The sequence below is a fragment of the Bufo bufo genome, chromosome 3, assembly GCF_905171765.1.
Source record: "Bufo bufo chromosome 3, aBufBuf1.1, whole genome shotgun sequence".
In the NCBI taxonomy this organism is placed as follows: domain Eukaryota; kingdom Metazoa; phylum Chordata; class Amphibia; order Anura; family Bufonidae; genus Bufo; species Bufo bufo.
This window is the reverse complement of record NC_053391.1, coordinates 46,969,111-46,991,653: the sequence shown is the minus strand read 5'-3', so window position 1 is coordinate 46,991,653 and position 22,543 is coordinate 46,969,111. Positions and strand designations below refer to the sequence as shown.

Genomic DNA, 22,543 nt, shown 5'->3' with positions numbered 1-22,543 from the left:
ACCAGCAGTGGCGTACATAGAAAAGCCCAATAGCATGGATCAAACCAGGCCACCCACACAGGACAGAAGGATTTCTGCCTAAACCCTTTTCAATGACCCTTGGGCCATTTTTCCACTGCCTCATATGCTTAAAGTTGTTCCTTTTAGAGGGTAGAGTCCTGATCAAGTTTTTACCACCAGCAGAAGAGGAGATGATGCCACCTAAGACTGGGCCACCTCTTTCCATGGGCCATATAGCAGTTGTATGGTCTTCTGCTATGGTAGTTACGCCCCTGGCAACCAGTCAGTTCTGGCTCTAGCTGTAGGCTGTCTTCTAAAAGACTATAGAACAGCTAGGTTGAGCGAAACAAAGACTTTACCTATATATTTTCTCCACTCCTGTTTCTCCGATGCTTGTGCCCAGTATACCGCCACATCAGACGCCTCAGACACAGGCATTGAGGGACCTGGTTTCCTGACATGTGAAGTTAATTAGGCGTTTCCTTCCATCAAAGTGGACCTCTGAACAGTGAAGGATCACATGATGATAGATGGTTAAAGGCCAAGTGTCTCTGTGTTGGATTTAATGTCCGGTAATCCTCTTAACTTGGAGACTTCAAAAAAAAAAATCTTATCTTACAAAGTGAAGTCTTTCATGTCTATGAACACAGAAGATGACCTACTGAACACTGCTTATTGCAAGGACGAGGGGGAATCCTGTCACATTTCAGTGCACTGGATTTTGTTGTTCTGGATGTGGACCTCCCAGTTTATGTATTTTTCTCCACAGGGTAGTAGAGAATCCTTACTCGCTTCAGTCCCTGTCCCCTGTGGGGTTGTAATCTAATTTGGTATCTCCAACAAGTGTCCCATTCATAGGAAGTGAAGTACCTTCTTGAAGGTTTTCTGGATTGTGGGAGGAACCGTAGACATGGGCACCAAAGGGCCTTTTTAACAACGATTATCAGGACAAACGTTATGAACGTTCCTTCCCGATAATTGCTCTCTGTAAATGTGCTGCTGATCACCCAATAAGCTTGTTCATCAGGTGACACCATCATTGAAGCAGCACCCAAAATGATAGTTCCCGGCTAACTGGCTGCCCGGTGGGTGAACCAATAAATCTATTTGTCCACAAGAAGTTGTAGCAGCATGTAAATGCAGCTCTCACCTCCGCTCCTGATCAGGCAATTATTGGGAACTATTGCTTGATCATGAACAGACATAGCTGAAAATGGGATAACTTGACATTACTGGAATGAGTTTGGCTTGATATGCTAGTTTTTGTTAGTTTATAGAGTCCAGACTTTTTGTTTTGGCTCCAGAAGGCCTCATTGTGGTCTTGGGCGCTGTTCCTTTTATACATGTGTCTTATAAAAAAGTGATTTACGTAGACCAAACAGAAGTAGTCACTGGTAAGATTGTCCATAGAGCAGCTTCTACATCTGTGGTGAAGGCCTCGGTTGTGGGTTGAGTAAAATGTGTTATATTTGTACTTCACCCTCCTGTGAACCTCTGACACTCCAGTCTCTAGTCAGCTAGAAAAAAAATCTCAAAATAAAATTCCAGAATTAACCCTTTTGTGTCATTTCTTTTTAACCCCTTCTATCCCGGGCCAGTTTTCGCCCTTCTGCCCAGGCCATTTTTTGCAAATCTGACTTGCGTCACTTTATGTGGTAATGGCTTTGGAACACTTATTTATCCAAGCCATTCTGAGATTGTTTTCTCGTGACACATTGTACTTCATGATAGTCATAAATTACCAAAAATTTTGACAAATTTGCAATTTTTATAAAATTTCTATTTCTCCGCTTTTAAAACAGAAAGTGATACTTCATAAAATATTTATTACTTAACATTCCCCAAATGTCTACTTTATGTTGGCGTCATTTAATTTTTTTTGGACGTTTTAGAAGCAATTCCCACTTTATAAGGACCAGTTCAGGTCTGAAGTCACTTTGTGGGGCTTACATAATAGTACCAACCCAAAAATGACCCCATTGTAGAAACTACACCCCTCAAGTTACTCAAAACTGATTTCACAAACTTTGTTAACCCTTTAGGTGTTCCACAAGAATTAAAGGAAAATGGAGATAAAATTAAAAAATTTAACTTTTTGGGCAGATTTTCCATTTTAATCTATTTTTTTTCATTAACACATTGAGGGTTTACAGCCAAACAAAACTCAATATTTATTAGGGTACTTTCACACTAACGTTAGAGGAATTGCCTGCCGGATCCGGAAATCCGTGTGTGCAAATGGATAGCGTGCAAATGGATAGCGTACAATGGATATTGTTTCTGGATGCGGATCAGTCTGACAAATGCATTGAAATACCGGATCCGTCTCTCTGGTGCATTGAAAAAAAAAAAAAAAACGGATCCGTGTCAGATTTTTTGCTGGACTAGTTTTTAGATGCCATGTCCCATTTGAAGGCCCCCTGATGCACCCTTACAGTAGAAACTCCCAAAAAGTGACCCCATTTTGGAAACTAGGGGATAAGGTGCCAGTTTTAGGCTACATGCACACGAACGTTGTTTGTTTCCGTATCTGTTCCGATTTGTATTTTTTTTTTGCGGATAGAATGCGGACCCATTCATTTTAATGGGTCCGCAAAAAACGTGGACAGCACACCGTGTGCTGTCCGCATCAGTATGTCCGTTCCGTTGCCCCGCAAAAAAAAGTGCATGTCCTTTTTTTTTTCTAGTTTGCGGACAAGGATAGGCATTATTACAACGGATTCGCAAAAAAAAAAAACAGATGCCATACGGAATGTCATCGTATGTGTTTTGCGGTCCGCAAAAAAAAAAATGGTCCGTGTGCATGTAGCCTAATTGGTAGTATTTTGGGGTACATATGATTTATTTATTTTTTTATTGCTCTATATTAGGTTTTTTGTGAGGCAAGGTATCAAAAAAAGTCTGTTTTTGGCACTGTTTTTATTTTTTACAGCATTCATCTGACAGGGTAGCTCATGTCCTATTTTTATAGAGCAGGTTGTTACAGACACAATGATATAAAATATGTCTACTTTCTTTGTTTCAGTTTTACATAATAAAGCATTTTTGAAAAAAACTTTTTTGTGTCTCCATTTTCTGAACGGCTTTTTTTTTTTTCTGCCGATCGTCTTGTTCAGGGGCTCATTTTTTTTTGCAGGAAGATTTGACCTTTTATTGTTACCATTCAGTCATTATTACACTTTATGGGGGCAAGGTGACAAAAAAATTGGTTGTTTTGGCACAGTTTTTATTTATTTATTTTTACAGCGTTCACCTGGTTAGGTCTTGTGAAATTTTTAGAGAGCAGATCGTTATGGACAGGGCAATCCCTTAAATGTATACTTTTTCTTATGCTATTATTGTATAAAACTTGTATAAATATTTGAAACAAAAAAATTATGCTTTTAGTGTCTCCATGTTCGGAGAGCTATCTGTTTTTTTTGGATTATTTTTTTTTTTTGCGATTTTCCTATGCGGGATGAGGTGACTGTTTTTATTGGTACCATTTTGTGGGACATACGCTTTTTTGATCGCTTGGTGTTTTTTGGCACTTTTTGTGATGTAAGGTGACAAAATTGTCTTTTTTTGACAGTTTTTATTTTTTATAGCCTTTATCGGATGGGGTGGATTATGTGATATATTTATAGAGCCGGTCGTTATGGACGCTGTGATACCTAATGTGTGTTTTTTTTTTCCTTTTTTTTTTTTCTTATAAAATCAGGGAAAAGGGGTGTGTTTTTTTTTTTTTTTTAAACTTTATTTCTGTCCCACTCTGGGACGTCAACTTTTGAGGGTCAGATCCCCTCTGCAATGCATTACAATACATCTGTATTGTAATGCATTGCCTGTATTACACAGAATAATACACTAACAGGTTGCCTAGGAGATGGGCCTTGGGCGGGATCTCCTCTGCCCCCGTAGAAGGCAGGTCCCGATGCCGTGCACGGAATTGGGCAGCCTCTGCACGGCATCAGGCTGCTTTGTTGCCCATTGGGTCAGCGCCACTGCAGCGCGGGGACCCGATGGGCTCCCTCACCTGCCATAAACCCCTTCTATGCCGCGGCCAGCGCTGTCTGCGGCATAGAAGGGTTTAATCCACATTGGGATACAGCAGGGGCCCGGTTATCAGGGACTGTCGGCCCCTGCAGTGATTGGGCTCGCACCGCTCTGGTGCCCACCCGATCACCATGATGTAATAGAATGTCAAAATGCGGCACGTCACTTGCCGCCAAGACATACTATTACATCATATATCGGGAAGGGGTTAATGGTTGCCTAGACACTTTTTATTTTGGTGGATCAGTGGTTAGCACTGGTGCCTTGCAGCACTGGGGTCCTGGGTTCGAATCTGACCAAGGACAACATCTGCATGGAGTTTGTTTGTTCTCCCTATGTTCCTGTGGGCTTCCTCCGGGTACTATGGTTTCCTCACACACTCCAAAGATGTAGGAAATCTGGGTTGTGAGCGCCACTGGGGACAGTGAGTGATGTTAATGTCTGTAAAGTGCTGCGGAATGTCAGCGCTATGTAAGAGTAAAATATAATTTACGCTAAATACAGCAGATGTCACCCAACTTTCTTACATCATTGAATGATAAACCTTCCTACTAAATTAGTTTTCTGGTTTGAATCTGCATCCTTTAAAATAGCTTCTTTTTTGCCTTATATTTTATAAGATGAGCTCCCCCCCCCCCCCCCCCCCCCCCAAAAGTGGGAGAAAAATAGCAGTGCGTCTTATAAAGGTTATGGAAATACTCATAGTGGATACTCACAGATCATACTCTGATAATATCAGAATTCAGATTATACCGGTCTTATTTAATTTTTATATTTTTTCTTCCCTCCACCTAAAAGATTTCAGTTTGTTTTTCAATTGAGTTGTACAGTTTATAGGTCACATTGAAGGGTTTCTACCACCAGAAATACCGTTATGTAGCTGACTGATATAGCGATGCGCTAATGTCAGCACTACATAACAGTATGTTTCTAACATTAGTCCCTGCAGCTGTTTTTGTAAAAAAAAAATAACCACTTTTATAATATGCTAATGAGCCTCTAGGTGCTATGTGGGTGTAAAATCAGCACCTAGAGGCTCCGTCTACTCACGCTTTATCCCTCCCAGGTCCCCTGTTCTGGCCGCCCCGCTCCTCTTGATTGATGCCACTGTTCCCTTTGTTCTTGGCGAAATCCCGCGCCTGCGCCGTTCACTTCTGTCTTCGGCACCAGGAGCGCATCATTCACTCACTGCGCCGAAGACAGAAGTGAACGGCGCAGGCGCGGGATTTCGTGAACGATGCGGTGGACTGTGCCATCAATCAAGAGGAGCGGGGCGGGCAGAACAGGGGACCTGGGCGGGATAATGGGTGAGTGGACGGAGCCCTCTAGGTGCTGATTTTACGCCCACATAGCACCTAGAGGCTCATTAGCATATTATAAAAGTGCTTTTTTTTTTTACAAAAACGGCTGCAGGGACTAATGTTAGAAACATACTGTTATGTAGTGCTGACATTGGCGCATCGCTATATCAGTCAGCTACATAACAGTATTTCTGGTGGTAGAAACCCTTTAAAGGTGGAAAAAGTTCTGAAATGATTTATCTTTGTCTCATTTTTTTACAGCACAGAAACCTGACATTTTAACAGGGGTGTGCAGCCTTTTCATATCCACTGTATGTAAAATATCGGCACTTGTTAACGCTAGTGAGGAAAGAAACATACCATTTACTCAGCATGATCATCCCTACCAGGTAATATCCCTAGTTTAATAGGGTTGCTCATGCTGACAGAGGCTTTTTAATGAAATCCTGGGTCGCAGACAGGTTACTGCCTTGCTGTATGGACTCCGGTCTCTATACACACATTTATATTTTTTTCCTTGATGTCTTGTGAAAATGGAACAAAGTAACAGGGCAGATGAATAATGTATGGAGTCATGTGTTCTACCCATATAGCATGAAATTCTCCGTGTTATCAGCAGAGCCGAATGAATACATGAATACAAAATACTCTTCCTGGCATAAAAAAAATCAATTTATATATCTATATATGTAAATTATTCAAGATTTAAAAATAAAAAGCCCATCATTTTAATTATTAAAGATCAAGCTCCTCCAAATCAGGAGCATCCTTCGTTATCTTGGGGTGGGTCTCGGCCATAAACAAGATTTGGCGCCACTCAAATAAATGGATTTAATAAGTAATTATAAATCTGTTGCCTTCAATCTAATTAACTTGTAGCCAGTTGGTAAACGTTACAATAATTGGCGCAAAACCACTGAACCCGGGGGATAGAGATGGATTTGGTTAACAGCGCCCTCTGCTGTAGGAGGATAGATCTCTTACGGAAGCTGTGTGGGCTCTGTATATATGGAGAAGTTACCTGATAATCCGGTTCGGTTGCCTTTAGTTTACACTAATTCTGTCCTCGTATGGGACATTTGCTGTACATGCTGGGCTTGTGCTTCTGCACAGAAGCCAATCTGATCGAGCAGAGCTGCGTTGTAAATTATAGAAACCGCAGCGGCTCGACACTGCAGGTAAAATCGTGCCCCTATTCTTCTTTGAACGCAATGCTTTATTAGACTTTGTGCATAAGCCCCCATTCACACGACTGCCTTCGATCCGCATTCATTTCACCCTGTGCTGTCCGCATCCCTATATCCTTACCTGCCCTGCAGAAAAGATATTACATGTCCTATTGTCCGTTTTTTTGGCGGACAATACCAGGCATTGTAAATGGGCATTGGGTCCTCCAAAAAAAAAGGATGCAACACAGACGTTTCACGGACGTCATCCGTATTTTTGCGGATCTGCGCGTTGCAGACTACATGCGGTTGTGTTAATGCAGCCTAAGGCTACATGCACACGACCGTGCTGTTTTTTGCGGTCCGCAAACCGCGGATCCGCAAAAAAAGTGTGCCTTCCGCAATTTACGGAACGGGCGGCCCATTGTAGACATGCCTATTCTTGTCCACAAAACGGACAAGAGTAGGACATGCTATATTTTTTTTTGGCGGGGCCTCGGAACGGAGCAACGGATGCGGACAGCACACGGAGTGCTGTCCGCATCTTTTGCGGCCCCATTGAAGTGAATGGGTCCGCACCCAAGCCGCAAAAACTGTGGCTCGGATGCAGACTGTAACTACGGTCGTATGCATGAGGCCTAAGGTGTAGGTCGTCGCCGACACCAGAGGAGCGTCCTGAACGCTCTGCCTGCTCAGTCTTCTAGTTCTGGCCTTCTGTTTTGGAAAGAGGTGCTGGATTATTAGAATATTTGTATGGTTAGTCGCTGAATTAAATGAATGTCCTTGTAGTTAAAGGATTATGTGACTGGCTGAATCTGGGATGGGCAGCGTTGGTGGTGTCCTCGCTTTGGCAAGGAATGGAGCACGGCCGCATTCTTCACACTCGTGCAGAGAAACCATGTTTGTGTTTTGGGCTGAGTGATTGTTCAGACTCTCACAGGAAGCTCGAAGATATGCAATTAGCCTGAAAGATACTCCATGGTGTTTGATTGAGATATATCTATATCTAATATATAAAGCTGAGTGTATGTGTGTAGGTATGTCCGCTAAAGGAATCCGTCGCATTTACAATGACGAAATTTGGCACACAGGTACATCAGGTGTCCGGGAAGGTTTTAGATCGGGTCACAGCTCTCTAGCACGTACCGTTCCTGAGATATTCCCAAAAAATGCAAATATGGCACATCACATGACCTACATTAGCCAATAGAAGCCTGCAGGTCTCTCTCTTTATATCCCAACTGCCATACACACAGTCACATGTCCCTTATCAGCCAATAGAACCTCGCAGGCCCTTAGTCTCCACATACACACAGTTTTACACCAGGTTTCCATAACAACCCAGGCATTTTTCTTCACTGCTGCAGGTCCACTTTAAAGAGGCAGGGCGCTGTGGATGACACTGTTAAGGGAGCGGAGTGCTGTGGAGGTCACAGTTCAGGGGGCAGGTAGGGTCACCATTCAGGCCACCCTCAAAAGACGGACTTAAAAACCCCACCCCCAGGTCCCACTAAGCCATACCCCCGATCCAATTAGGCCACGCTTAGGCTACTTTCACACTGGCGTTTTTGGGTCCGCTTGTGAGATCCGTTTCAGGGCTCTCACAAGCGGCCCAAAATGGATCATTTCAGCCCCAAAACATTCTGAATGTATAAGGATCCGTTCAGAATGCATCAGTTTGCCTCCGATCAGCCTCCATTCCGCTCTGGAGGCTGACACCAAAACGCTGCTTGCAGCGTTTTGATGTCCCTCTGACGAAACGGAGCCAAACGGATCTGTCCTGACTTACAATGTAAGTCAATGGGGACGGATCCGTTTTCACTGACACAATATGGTGCAATTGAAAACGGATCCGCCTCCCATTGACTTTCAGTGTAAGTCAAAACGGATCCGTTTGCATTATCATAAACAAACAAAAAAAATTATTTATTTTTTGTTCATGTTAATGCAAACGGAACTGTTCTGAACGGATACAAGCATTATAGGTGCGGATCCGTCTGTGCAGATACCAGACGGATCCGCACCTAACGCAGGTGTGAAAGTAGCCTTACTCCGCAGCCGATGGGGATTGAAAAACATTAAGGTAAAAAAACTTCTGTCAGCTGCAGGGGTGGGAGGGAAGGTGACTTTCTCCCTGCAGCTCACACTCAGACAATACAGTGCTGCTGTCTGAGAGTGAGCTGGTCAAAAGGACATCCCTGTGTCCGTCCAGGCCCTGCACCGGACAGAGGACAGGGAGTCTGAAAGCCGGACTGTCCGGCATAAAACTGGACCTCTGGCCACCCTAGGGGCAGGCTGCTATGGAGGTCACAGTAAAGGGGGCGGTCTGCTATGGAGGTCAGTGTAAAGGGCCAGATTGCTGAAGAGGCCACTGTTAAGGGGACGGGGTGTTGTGGAAATAACTGTTAAGGAGATGGGGTAGTGTGGAGGTCACTAATAAAGGGGCAGCCGCTGTGAAGGTCTCTGTTAAGGGGACAGGAAACTGTGGAGGTCACAGTTAAGGGGACGGTCTGCTATGGAGGTCACTGTTAAGGGGCGGGTTATTGTGGAAATCGCTGTTAACGAGACAGGGTACTGTGCAGGTCACTAATAAAGGGGCGGCCGCTGTGGAGGTCACTGGTAAAGGGGAGGGCATTATGGATGTTACTGTTAAGGGGGCAGGGTACTGTAGATGTCACTGTTATAGTGGAGTCAGAGTCCTCAACTCAACCCGATTGAGATGCTGTGGCATGACCTCAAGAAAGCGATTCGCACCAGACATCCCAAGAATATTGCTGAACTGAAACAGTTCTGTAAAGAGGAAGGGTCAAGAATTACTCCTGACCGTTGTGCACGTCTGATCTGCAACTACAGGAAACGTTTGGTTGAAGTTATTGCTGCCAAAGGAGGTTCAACCAGTTATTAAATCCAAGAGTTCACATACTTTTTCCACCTGCACTGTGAATGTTTACATGGTGTGTTCAATAAAAACATGGTAACATTTAATTCTTCGTGTGTTATTAGTTTAAGCAGACTGTGATTGTCTATTGTTGTGACTTAGATGAAGATCAGATCACATTTTATGACCAATTTGTGCAGAAATCCATATCATTCCAAAGGGTTCACATACTTTTTCTTGCAACTGTGTATATACACTCACCTAAAGAATTATTAGGAACACCATACTAATACGGTGTTCGAGCCCCTTTTGCCTTCAGAACTGCCTTAATTCTACGTGGCATTGATTCAACAAGGTGCTGATAGCATTCTTTAGAAATGTTGGCCCATATTGATAGGATAGCATCTTGCAGTTGATGGAGATTTGAGGGATGCACATCCAGGGCACGAAGCTCCCGTTCCACCACATCCCAAAGATGCTCTATTGGGTTGAGATCTGGTGACTGTGGGGGCCATTTTAGTACAGAGAACTCATTGTCATGTTCAAGAAACCAATTTGAAATGATTCGAGCTTTGTGACATGGTGCATTATCCTGCTGGAAGTCGCCATCAGAGGATGGATACATGTTCTCATTCTGTTTATGCCAAATTCGGACTCTACCATTTGAATGTCTCAACAGAAATCGAGACTCATCAGACCAGGCAACATTTTTCCAGTCTTCAACAGTCCAATTTTGGTGAGCTCGTGCAAATTGTAGCCTCTTTTTCCTATTTGTAGTGGAGATGAGTGGTACCCGGTGGGGTCTTCTGCTGTTGTAGCCCATCCGCCTCAAGGTTGTGCGTGTTGTGGCTTCACAAATGCTTTGCTGCAGACCTCGGTTGTAACGAGTGGTTATTTCAGTCAACGTTGCTCTTCTATCAGCTTGAATCAGTCGGCCCATTCTCCTCTGACCTCTAGCATCCACAAGGCATTTTTGCCCACAGGACTGCCGCATACTGAATGTTTTTCCCTTTTCACACCATTCTTTGTAAACTCTAGAAATGGTTGTGCATGAAAATCACAGTAACTGAGCAAATTGTGAAATACTCAGACCGGCCCGTCTGGCACCAACAACCATGCCACGCTCAAATTTGCTTAAATCACCTTTCTTTCCCATTCTGACATTCAGTTTGGAGTTCAGGAGATTGTCTTGACCAGGACCACCCCCCTAAATGCATTAAAGCAACTGCCATGTGATTGGTTGACTAGATAATTGCATTAATGAGAAATAGAACAGGTGTTCCTAATAATTCTTTAGGTGAGTGTATATACACTGCTCAAAAAAATAAAGGCAACACAAAAATAACACATCCTAGATCTGAATTACTTAAATATTTTTCTGAAATACTTTGTTCTTTACATAGTTGAATGTGCTGACAACAAAATCACACAAAAATAAAAAAATGGAAATCAAATTTTTTAACCCATGGAGGTCTGGATTTGGAGTCACACTCAAAATTAAAGTGGAAAAACACACTACAGGCTGATCCAACTTTAAAGTAATGTCCTTAAAACACGTCAAAATGAGGCTCAGTAGTGTGTGTGGCCTCCACGTGCCTGTATGACCTCCCTACAACGCCTGTGCATGCTCCTGATTAGGTGGCGGACGGTCTCCTGAGGGATCTCCTCCCAGACCTGGATTAAAGCATCTGCCAACTCCTGGACAGTCTGTGGTGCAACGTGACGTTGGTGGATAGAGCGAGACATGATGTCCCAGATGTGCTCAATTAGATTCAGGTCTGAGGAACGGGCGGGCCAGTCCATAGCATCAATGCCTTCGTCTTGCAGGAACTGCTGACACACTCCAGCCACATGAGGTCTAGCATTGTCTTGTATTAGGAGGAACCCAGGGCCAACCGCACCAGCATATGGTCTCACAAGGGGTCTGAGGATCTCATCTCGGTACCTAATGGCAGTCAGGCTACCTCTGGCGAGCACATGGAGGGCTGTGCGGCCCTCCAAAGAAATGCCACCCCACACCATTACTGACCCAATGCCAAACCGGTCATGCTGGAGGATGTTGCAGGCAGCAGAGCGTTCTCCATGGCGTCTCCAGACTCTGTCACGTCTGTCACATGTGCTCAGTGTGAACCTGCTTTCATCTGTGAAGAGCACAGGGCGCCAGTGGCGAATTTGCCAATCTTGGTGTTCTCTGGCAAATGCCAAACGTCCTGCACAGTGTTGGGCTGTAAGCACAACCCCCACCTGTGGACGTCGGGCCCTCATATCACCCTCATGGAGTCTGTTTCTGACCGTTTGAGCAGACACATGCACATTTGTGGCCTGCTGGAGGTCATTTTGCAGGGCTCTGGCAGTGCTCCTCCTGTTCCTCCTTGCACAAAGGCGGAGGTAGTGGTCCTGCTGCTGGGTTGTTGCCCTCCTAAGGCCTCCTCCACGTCTCCTGATGTACTGGCCTGTCTTCTGGTAGCGCCTCCATGCTCTGGACACTACGCTGACAGACACAGCAAACCTTCTTGCCACAGCTCGCATTGATGTGCCATCCTGGATAAGCTGCATTACCTGAGCCACTTGTGTGGGTTGTAGACTCCGTCTCATGCTACCACTAGAGTGAAAGCACCGTCAGCATTCAAAAGTGACCAAAACATCAGCCAGGAAACATAGGAACTGAGAAGTGGTCTGTGGTCACCACCTGCAGAACCACTCCTTTATTGGGGGTGTCTTGCTAATTGCCTATAATTTCCACCTGTTGTCTATCTCATTTGCACAACAGCATGTGAAATTGATTGTCACTCAGTGTTGCTTCCTAAGTGGACAGTTTGATTTCACAGAAGTGTGATTGACTTGGAGTTACATTGTGTTGTTTAAGTGTTCCCTTTATTTTTTTGAGCAGTGTGTGTATATGTATGTGTGTGTGTGTGTATGTATATATGTATATATGTATATATATATATATATATATATATATATATGTATATGTATGTATGTATGTATGTGTATATATATATATATATATATATATATATATCTATATCCATCAAATTTTTATTAATTTTTTCATTATATATACAGTGTATATGAACAGATTATGAAAAATGTTCCAGCACATGTTGTATGAAGGAAGTTCTGTACGGACCTCATGCACACTGCTATATTGTAGTGCTTCTGCATTATGTGTAATACAGCACCCACAGACTGGAAGGGGATAACCCTGAATTTTTTTTATTGCATTTTGATTGCAGTCAATCTTAAATGTCTGCTAATATATGAGTGAAAAGAACATACTTTGATTTTTGCATTCTCCTGTGTCCTGTGCAAATCCCATACTTCCTAAATTTCTTTTTAAACCCAGCGGGAAGCGATATTAGCGGGAAACCCCTTTTTAATAGGCTTGATTTCATACGGAGACCTACTGAAGTGAAGTCTGTGCTGTTCCCATCAGATGATTTTTTTCCCCCCCATTTTCCCATTGCTAGGTAGAATGTTTTTGCCGTCAAACAAGATGTCAAATAAAAGCATTATATGGCGGTACACCATCTGAGCCCATGTCCCCCTCTACGCAGTGTCTGTGTGCATAAATGCAGAGGATTGTTGCTGCCCTATTATAAAGGCACAGAAGCTGAGCTCTGAGATATATAGGTTTATATGATTTGGAGCAGGGTGGATCTTAACAGGACTCTGAGGAGTCCTAGCGAGAGTCCTGATTACTCCTCCCACATAGGATGATTGACAGCTCTCTCCTTATCGGTGTGTACACAGAAGGCCACCTATCATTGTGGTGTGGGGCCATCAAGACTCTCGCTGTCCATTCTAGGAGTCGGGTCAGGATTTAGGGGGGCGGCTACTCGGGGCAGATTTTCCGCTGTAGATTCACCCCATATATCGCAAAGGGTGCAGTCCAGAGCAGAGATCTGCCAGCACAATTGACATGCTGTGATTTAATATCGTCAGTTTACACGGCACCTTTTTTATGGATCATGAGATTCATTTGGATCTGATCCCCTTTGCTGCTACTGTAACGGCCCCCCAAACCTGCTAAAAATAAGGGGCCTCCATTCTCGTGACTGATCGGAACCTGCCAATTAGACACTTGTCCCCTGTCCTCAGGATCGGAACAACCCCCTTTATCGTTGCGGAAAGGGGGATCCCGAATATTAACAGCATGAAAATGGGGTCTCCTTGTCCCCCCCGATTTGAATGTGCACTGCCACTTCCTTTAACTCTCCCGGACCGCTGAAGATGGCCAAGCGTTGCGATCGCCTTTCCTTCTGTGCCCCTATGGAGACGGAGAAGCCGCAGGGCACATGTGTGACTCGTTCCATTCACTCAGGGGACTCGGAGGACAGTGGTGGTCGGGTGTCAGATACTTACCACCTATCTTGTGGTGGGACGACTAATTTAGATGAAATAGCGCCATGGTCGTGCAGACTCTATACTGGAAAGGACCTTACTTGGCGGTTCTTCATTTAATTATCTTGCTTTTTGCTTTTCGTTCCCCCCTCATTTACCTTCAGTACTATGTAAACTCTATTACGGTATTCGGTATTGCTGTGCCCCGCTGTCTGAGACCAACTCGATTCTGCTGTGTCTGTGCAGAGTATATGACTGGGACGTGTGACAAGAGGAGCTTTGTGTTTTTCCGTCATTGTTTTAGGGGACTGGGATGGTGGTTGGGAGCGCTCCTAATGACTAGTGACAATGGAGAAGACTAGCCGGTCTCATGCTGGCGCTCGGCTCTCATGTACGCCTGGCTTTGTCTGTGACGAAAGCTCGCCCTCCCCCCCCCCTCCTTCCATCCTGAGTGAAAGCGATACCTGTCCCCGTTCCCCTGGAGGAGAGGGTGGAGAGATATGCCATAGGTTCCCTCATATCTGTTTACACTAGACTGTAAGGAAGTGAGCGGGACACAGGCTGTCTGCATTGTGCAGGCTTCTGCAAGAGCGGGCGGCATCTTGGGGGTCCCGTCTGGTCAGAAGAAGGGTGGTCCTACCGGAAGCCACGGTGCAATGAGGTCCCTGGAGGAAGGTAACGCACGTCCGTGAACCTGTATCACTAACCACTTCCTTGTGCCGAGACTTCCTGTAGGATAAAGTTGGGATACGGGATTGTAGAAGCTCACGTGGAGCCTGCAGCCAAAAAGTGCTCTAGAAGTAACGCCGCTTAACCCTTTGTTGTGCTGCAGCAGAGGTTGCCGGGGGCTTCTACCTTTTGTATGCCATGGGTGCCTTTCTGGTAATGTGAGAAATAGGAATATGCAGTTGCTTCTTTGAGTTGCACCCTGAGGAGGGTAGTTATTTGGCAGTCTTCATGGACTTAAAGGGGTCTTCCGATGTGGAAGCATGATTCTGGCGAATAGACCAGCTCGCTGATGACAGGGCAGCATTGTATCCCTTGAAGTCAATCGGTGACCGTGTAATCATGTAGCAGTCATTTGTCGATTTTTAATGCATACATTTCCAGAAGGAATAACAGAGGAACGGCACTATGCAGAGTTCTAAGAAAATATGTTCCAGAATTGTTGATTTCTGGTAAAATTTCCACTCATGCAGACGTGTCTGGAGAAAGGACAGCACTAGTGACGAGTGAATCGATGGGTTCATCAGAGCGAATTCTCTGTCTGAGGGAGCGCCTGTCTACAGACTATTCCCCACCACGCTGGCCGATTTGCATAGACATGATAATCCCGTGCATGCGCCGTTACTGCAAGTAGGTCTACAAGTACAAATCGGCAATTGTGGATGTGCCGGCAAAATTTGTTTAACAGCGCATGCAAATTGGTTGCTGTAGAATCCTAGGCTGCGCATGCGCTAGTTTATCAAGGGTGTGTGAAATGTGCCGCCATATTAATCTGCCGGCGGAGTCGGCGTCTAAAGCTGTGGGGACGCTCCCTCACAAGTGTCAATTCATGTAGATCAGGAATGCTCAACCTGCGGCCCTCCAGCTGTTGTAAAACTACAACTCCCAGTATGTCCTGCTGTAGGCTGTCTGGGCATGCTGGCAGTTGTAGTTTTGCAACATCTGGAGGGCCGCAGGTTGGGCATCCCCGATGTAGATGAATGAATAACATTAGAAGTAAAATTTCTAAAAGTGCTGCTTATGAGACACGTCCTGAAAAAAGAGGGAAGTTGAGATTTATCCCAGACTCTCTATCCTTATGTTTAAAGAAAATAGGGGCATATTGCTAGAATGGGTCCCAGCTATATCGAGAACGGAGCAGGGAAAGTTTTTGGCATCACCAAGTGCTCTCCCCATAGAAGCGAATGGGAGCGCACCGCGTTTGTGCGGCCACCACTCCCATTCACTTCTATGAGGCCGATGGAAATAGCAGAGCCAGTGCTCGGTTATTTTTGACGACCCCATAGAAATAAATTGGGGGCAGCCGTGCATGCGCAGTGCACCCTCCGGGTCTTTGCCGGCTGCGCTTACAAGACAGGTGCGCTTCCCAGAGATGGGACTCGCACCTATCAGACAATGTGGGCATATCCTAGCGATATGTCCCCATTGTCTCTGATGTGATTACCCCTTTAAGGACCCACCAGCCAGCCTAACTACCTGAAACGGTTGCTAAAGGGGAAGAATAGATTACATTTCTCTGTATAGTAAGTGAAGGTCAGATAGACCGGGTTATGTGAAGCAGTTGTCCGTTAGTGATAATTTTCAGTTTTAGGTGTTGACAGCATTCTACTTTTTGTAGCATAATCATATTTACTGTATAGATTATAAATAACAGCGCACGTTTTTCCATTTACATGCTGTTAAAAAAAATAATAATAATAAAAAAAAAAAATCAGGTGAAAAGTAATGACATTTATTCAGATAGTATTGTGCCACCTTGTGGTCAAAGTGTATAACAGCATGCACATCCATCTTCTGAGCTGAGTGCTGGTGGTCACACATGCTCAGTTGGTCTCCACATAGTGATCCTCTGTTCACCGCAGGGCAGCCGATAGAAATAGTTTTCTGCCCTGCTTGTCCGGATGGAATGGAGACTTTGCCGTAGTATGGCAGTAAAACTGAAAAGACTCTGCAAGGAAGAAAGCACTATGATGTCAGCTGCCAGAGAGGGAAGGAGACTGATTCTGTCAAGAGTCCGACCCAAGCAACACAGATTAGCAGCATCAAGGAGGTGGCACTTGGAGGCGAAAAATGATGACAACCTGTTGAGCTGCACGTGCAATGGAATAATTTAGATTTTCTTGTAAAAGAGAAAAATAATCTACTGTAATTGGTTTCTTCCTCTTTGTATGTTGCCAAGAAGAGGGGGCGGACGATGGTAACCGAAGGCTACGGGATCTGACGACACCAGTCATGGCATGTTCCATAGACGTTATTATAGAAACACCTGCAGCGTCTCTCCATCCCAGAGCGGTCGTGTGCGGGGGAGCAGGTTGTCTTAATCCTTACTTTTGCATTGACATCTGCTGGAGCTGCAGGGGTTAAACACGTGCTCTGCACTGCTAATTAGGATCCACATGTTGACATTGCATGTAATACCTGGGAGATGCCAGTGTCTCTCCGCACATGGGTTATGTAACTGCAGGACGCGTGGTAAATATAGCTTGTGTACTGTGAGCTGCTGTCCTAAGAGGGCCAATTTACAGTGTGAGGCGAGGATGCCGATGAAGGGCTCGCAACAACTGCGCGGGATGCGCCTTGGGGTTCATCGGGTAACATTTAAAGGGGTTATCCCATGGGTAATGTAAAAAATGAAAATCAGACATCATATAGCACATGACTATCTTTCTAACAAAGCTAGAACCAGCCCTGTACCTCACATGGATCCAGAGATATTCTCATTCATTGCTCCTATTGTTCCTCTACATTTATTTCAAGTTGGCAGCTCAGTGGGTGTGTCCTTTTTCAGGGTGCAGTTTTTTTCTGCTCAACGGATCCGTTTTTCCATTTATTTTTTTTATTTTTTTGTTTCAGTAGCGTTTCCTTTCCGCTTCCGTTCTTCCGTTTGGTTTCCGTTTGTGATCAGTTTTTTGCAGCTCGCAAACGGAAACTGAAGCATACAATAATGTTTAAACAGTTAAGTACATAAAAAATTGGGCTGGGCATAAAATTTTCAGTAGATAGTTCAGCAAAAACTGAATGGATACGGAAGACATACGGATGCATTCAGTTTCTTTTGCGGAACCATTGACTTGAATGGAGCCACGGAATGTGATTTGCAGGCAATAATAGGACATATGTTATAGGTTTTGAACTGCTACCAGCCATATTGTCTGTTAGAAGCTGTGGACAGTTAAGCCTCCGTTTTTTGCGTTCCGTATTCAGACTGTATACGGAACCATTAATTTCAATGGATCCGCAAAAAAATAAAAAAACACGAAGGTACTCCGTATGTACCTTCCCTGTTGTTGTTTTTTTTTTTTGTTTTTTTTTGCAGATCCATTGAAATTAATGGTTCCGTATACAGTCTGTATACGGAACGCAAAAAACGGAGGCCTAACTGTCCACAGCTTCTAACGGACAATATGGCTGGTAGCAGTTGATGGATGGATCTGAGCACTTGTGCCCACCTGAGCTAGGTCTACCCAGGAATGAACGTTGCTAGAGTATTATTTGTCATGTTGGTTAGGGTACTTTCACATTAGCGGCAGGGGAGTCCGGCGGGTAACCAGCCTGTCTGATTCGTCCTGCTGCTAGTTCACGTGTGACCATTGACTGTAATGGGGGCGGAGGGGCGGAGTTCCGGCGGCAACACGGTGAGAGGCAGCCGGACTAAAACTACGACATGCAGTACTTTTAGTCCGGCTGCCTCTCACCGTGCGCTGCCGTGAATGATTATATTGGCCAATGTGGACAAAAGTGTGTATGGCTGCCACAGTGTAGCGATCGATCACCAGGCGATCACTTGATCTCCAGTAATTTAACCATGAGCCTATCTTATGTGTTGGGCCTGGTAGTTGGAGGGTGACTGTCAGTGCTACCAGAGGGGCATTTAAAAGCTGCAGGGCCCCACTCAGAAATCTATAATGGGCCATGTGCCATTTCTAATACTGCTGTCCTCAGGCACCAGGGTCTGGGTACAAGCGCTACTACTTCGCCCTCTGTAGCCATACCTCTGATTGCTAACTATTTCAGATCTGGGTCATTTTGGGTTTTTAGGATCAGACCGATTCTCCTGGTTTAGTACACATCAGTTAAGGAGTCTGTCGCCCTCAAAATTCATTACTTGGTAAGTGTACCACCATCTAGGGTAGGTGCCCTGAATCCTAACCATACCTTTCTTGTGAATGTCCAGTCCTCTAATCCTTTCTCTAATAAGTGCACTGTTACCCTGCCAGTCACACTGCGCAGCGCGTCCCCCTCTTGTTTGGCAGTTCCTGGGATTGCAGAGCTGGTAGCGATAAAGCAGGAAAGGCCAGGTGCTCCGAAAGGAACAGCCCCACCCACAGTGCTCCGAAAGGAACAGCCCCACCCACAGTGCTCCGAAAGGAACAGCCCCACCCACAGTGCTCCGAAAGGAACAGCCCCACCCACAGTGCTCCGAAAGGAACAGCCCCACCCACAGTGCTCCGAAAGGAACAGCCCCACCCACAGTGCTCCGAAAGGAACAGCCCCACCCACAGTGCTCCGAAAGGAACAGCCCCACCCACAGTGCTCCGAAAGGAACAGCCCCACCCACAGTGCTCCGAAAGGAACAGCCCCACCCACAGTGCTCCGAAAGGAACAGCCCCACTGACAGTGCTCCGAAAGGAACAGCCCCACCCACAGTGCTCCGAAAGGAACAGCCCCACCCACAGTGCTCCGAAAGTCTTATTTGCATAAAAATATAAAAGTCAGTTTTAGCCAAGTCACATTTATGATCAGCCCTTTAAGACTGTAATAAATGTGGTTTGATGGTAGCAGTTTATCCGTCAGTAAGCAGCTTTACAAAAGTCGCACATCTTTACGAAAAAGTCGCACGTTTTACGAAAAAGTCGCATGTTCTATTAAAGTCTCATAAGATAAGCATGGTCCTCCACTGGAGTGAAATTTCGCATTTTTTTGCGACTTTTTTGCGACTTTTTAAATAGTCCCAATAGTAAATCTGTCTAGAGATTCATTTACATAAGAAAACACGCCCACTTTCAGAAAACTGGCGAGCATAGTGCAGAGCAGAAAAAAGTCGCAAATTTGTGCGCAGTTTTAGCGTTTGGGACTTTTTTTGGGACTTTTTTACACCATTATTTTGACCTGAGCTAATGATAAATCTGGCCCATTGTATTTGCCATTGTATACCAATATATTTGGTATATTACATGTCTCCTTTTAGGGTCAGGGATTGTTTTCAAACAGTTGCTTGATACAGTCGTGTGCATGAGGCGCAATTCAACATACCTGAATAATACACTATATGGTGCAAAATGGCAGGATTTTTGTACTCAAGAATTACTGAATCTACGAGGGAAATCAGATCCATACAGTGGTACAGTATAGGTCCATAGATTTTTACGGGTGCAGTATTAGTTCTGATTGATCCTTAAAGGGGTTGTGTCACTTCAGCAAATGGCATTTATCATGTAAAGGAAGTTAATACAAGGCACTTACTAATGTATTGTGATTCACCATATTGCCTCCTTTGCTGGCTGGATTCATTTTTACATCACATTATACACTGCTCGTTTCCCTGGTTACGACCATCCTGTAATCCACCAGCAATGGCCGTGCTTGTACACTGTAGGAAAAAGTGCTGGCCTCTCTGGTGGCCAGGACTGTGGGGGCGCACATAGGCTAGTGCTTTGTTTCTATAGTGTGCAAGCAAGAGAAGTGTATAATGTGATGGGGGGAAAATGAATCCAGCCAGCAAAGGGGGCAATATGGACAATCACAATACATTAGTAAGTGTCTTGTATTAACTTTCTCTACATGATAAATGCCATTTGCTGAAATGATGCAACCCCTTTAATGCAGTTGTGTACATGATCCCTTAAATACACACAAATTAGCAGTACGTGACGGAATGATGATTTTTGTCTTGAACGTATTTACTTGGAGGAGGATAAATGACTGTTCTCCACATTGTTTGCATTTCTGAGAAGCCGTGTGCCGTTTCGCAGTCTCAGCAAAAACTTGGGCCGTAATGCAAAGAACTTAAATCGTTGCAGTTTATCAGAATAAAGCCTCATTCACACATCAGTGTTTAGTCAGTGATTTCCATCAGTGATTGTGAGCCAAAACCAGGATTCGAGCCTCCACAGACATAAGGTATAAGGGAAAAATCTGCTCCTGTAATGTGCTTAGAGCTGCACCTGGTTTTGTTTCAAAATCACTGATGGAAATCACTGGTGTGAATGAGGCTTAAAGGGGTTATCCGACCCCTGAAATTCCCCCCATATGCCTGGGCCCCTCACACACAATGTACTTACCTCGCTCCACGGCAACCGCGTCTCTTCTGAAAACATTCAGTATTGGGTGGGGGGGGGGGGGCTTCTCGCCCTCGCCGCCTGCCATTGGTGGCCCCCTCCCTGACACCGGATGTTTTCAGGCACAGGGAGAAGTAGCGGCGGCCGTGCGGGCTTCAGAGGTGAAATAGGTGTCGTGGAGAAAGGTAAGTACATTGTGTGTGAGAGGGGCCCGGGGTCGGATAACCCCTTTAAGGGTAACTTTTAATGCGGTGTGATGATTTAGTTATAGTTAATTCCCCTCCATTTTTAGTGCTGTTCCGCTAATCCTCACCTCCGGTCTATGTTTACATGGCTGCAGCCGTAATCTAGCCACATACCGCACATGACCACTGCAGTCAGTCACTGGCTTCAGCAGCCTTGTACGGTGTGGTTGACCCCCTTTAAACTGATCTGGGAAAATGAAAGCTGCTCTGTGATTGGCTGCTTTGGACAGGAAGTTTTTTTTTATTTTTTTTTATTAATTTTGATGGGGCCTAATGTATGTAAAACTTGCTTTCTCCGGCTCTCCCATTGAAAAGAATGGAGTGGTGGCGTGCATTTCTGACCAGTGGGGGTTCCAGCAGTAGCACCCACCGATCTGATAGTTATCCCCTATCCTGTGATTAGGGTATACTTTCTCTACCCAGAATACCCCTTTAAGACTGGTGTTTCATATGCTAGTCTTCAGAAGAGTGCTAGAGTAAGATACACCAAATGGCACGGGCCCTTTAATAAATGTCACCTCTTCTGCCAGTCGGTGTAATTTACAGCCGCCGTGAGCTGGCGTATATATGTGCTATAATTTATACCGGTTTAGAGTCCCGCCCCTCATAAACCACCCCTACTTATAAAAACGGTTGACGTAAAAAGCAGCTATTTTACGCCAAACATTTGCCACAAGTTGCATAATAAAAGCTCTCCCCCCCCCCCCCTTCCCCCAATAACCTGTCATAACACATCCCTAATATCTTGGCTGGGATACTATAATGCGATGGGACATCAGATTACTGGACAGAACCAACACGGAAATCTGGGGGACTTCAGCTCAGAAGCCAGCAGAATTCTTAATTCAGCAATGTACTGTAGTACACACGTAAGTCGTCATCAATTTAAGTACAGTAATCAGTAATATTGTGTTTGCAAAGTTACTCACCTTAAAAGGGGTTATCCCATGACTAATATAAATTATACATCGGACATCATATAGTACATATCAATGTCTTTCTAACAAAGCTATAACCAGCCCTGCCCCTCACATGGATCCAGAGATCTCGCCGCTCATGGCTCTGCTAGATTTATATCAAGCTGGCAGCTCAGGGGCGTGTCTTTTCTGCTGCAGCTAAGGGGGCATGTCTATGGTCTCCCTATCACAGCTCAGGAGGCGTGTCTCAGCTCTCCCTATCACAGCTCAGGAGGCAGTTGAAGGACGAAACTGAGCATGTGCGGCCATCTCAGTGAGCAGGACAAAGATGAGTAAAAAAAAAAAAACAGCAGGTGGTGCCTAACAGATACATTTTATTGAATAACTTGGTGGCTATGCTAAACTTTGAATTACATGAAATTACAAAAGTACTTAGATCCAGGTAATGGTTTGAAAACTAAAAGATTTTTCATGGGACAACCCCTTTTAATTTGGTAAATGAATGGTAATCTACATAGTAGTAGGACTTGCAGTCAATGGTTGCTGCAGATGTCACCAATAAGCTGACCGGATGTCTCCCTTATAACGCCAAGTATGGCCAACAGGAGCCAAAGCAGCATGGCTTTTGGAAGCGCACTCTCACCCCATAA

At 44.8% G+C, this 22,543-nt stretch overlaps 1 protein-coding gene across 3 annotated transcripts in view; it reads left to right on the top strand.

Annotated features, from left to right (window-relative positions):
* Positions 1 to 22,543, top strand: part of TIAM1 (TIAM Rac1 associated GEF 1) — a 323,389-nt gene that overhangs the window by 94,199 nt on the left and 206,647 nt on the right. The window contains exon 1 of one of the 3 annotated variants that reach the window (XM_040423180.1): positions 14,277 to 14,402. The exons of 1 other annotated variant lie outside the window; for it this stretch is intronic. The gene's annotated coding sequence lies outside the window, so the exon portion shown is untranslated. Of the gene's footprint in view, positions 1 to 14,276; positions 14,403 to 15,025; positions 15,084 to 22,543 lie in introns of those variants that run through there. One more of the 3 variants, XM_040423181.1, reaches the window with a different exon arrangement.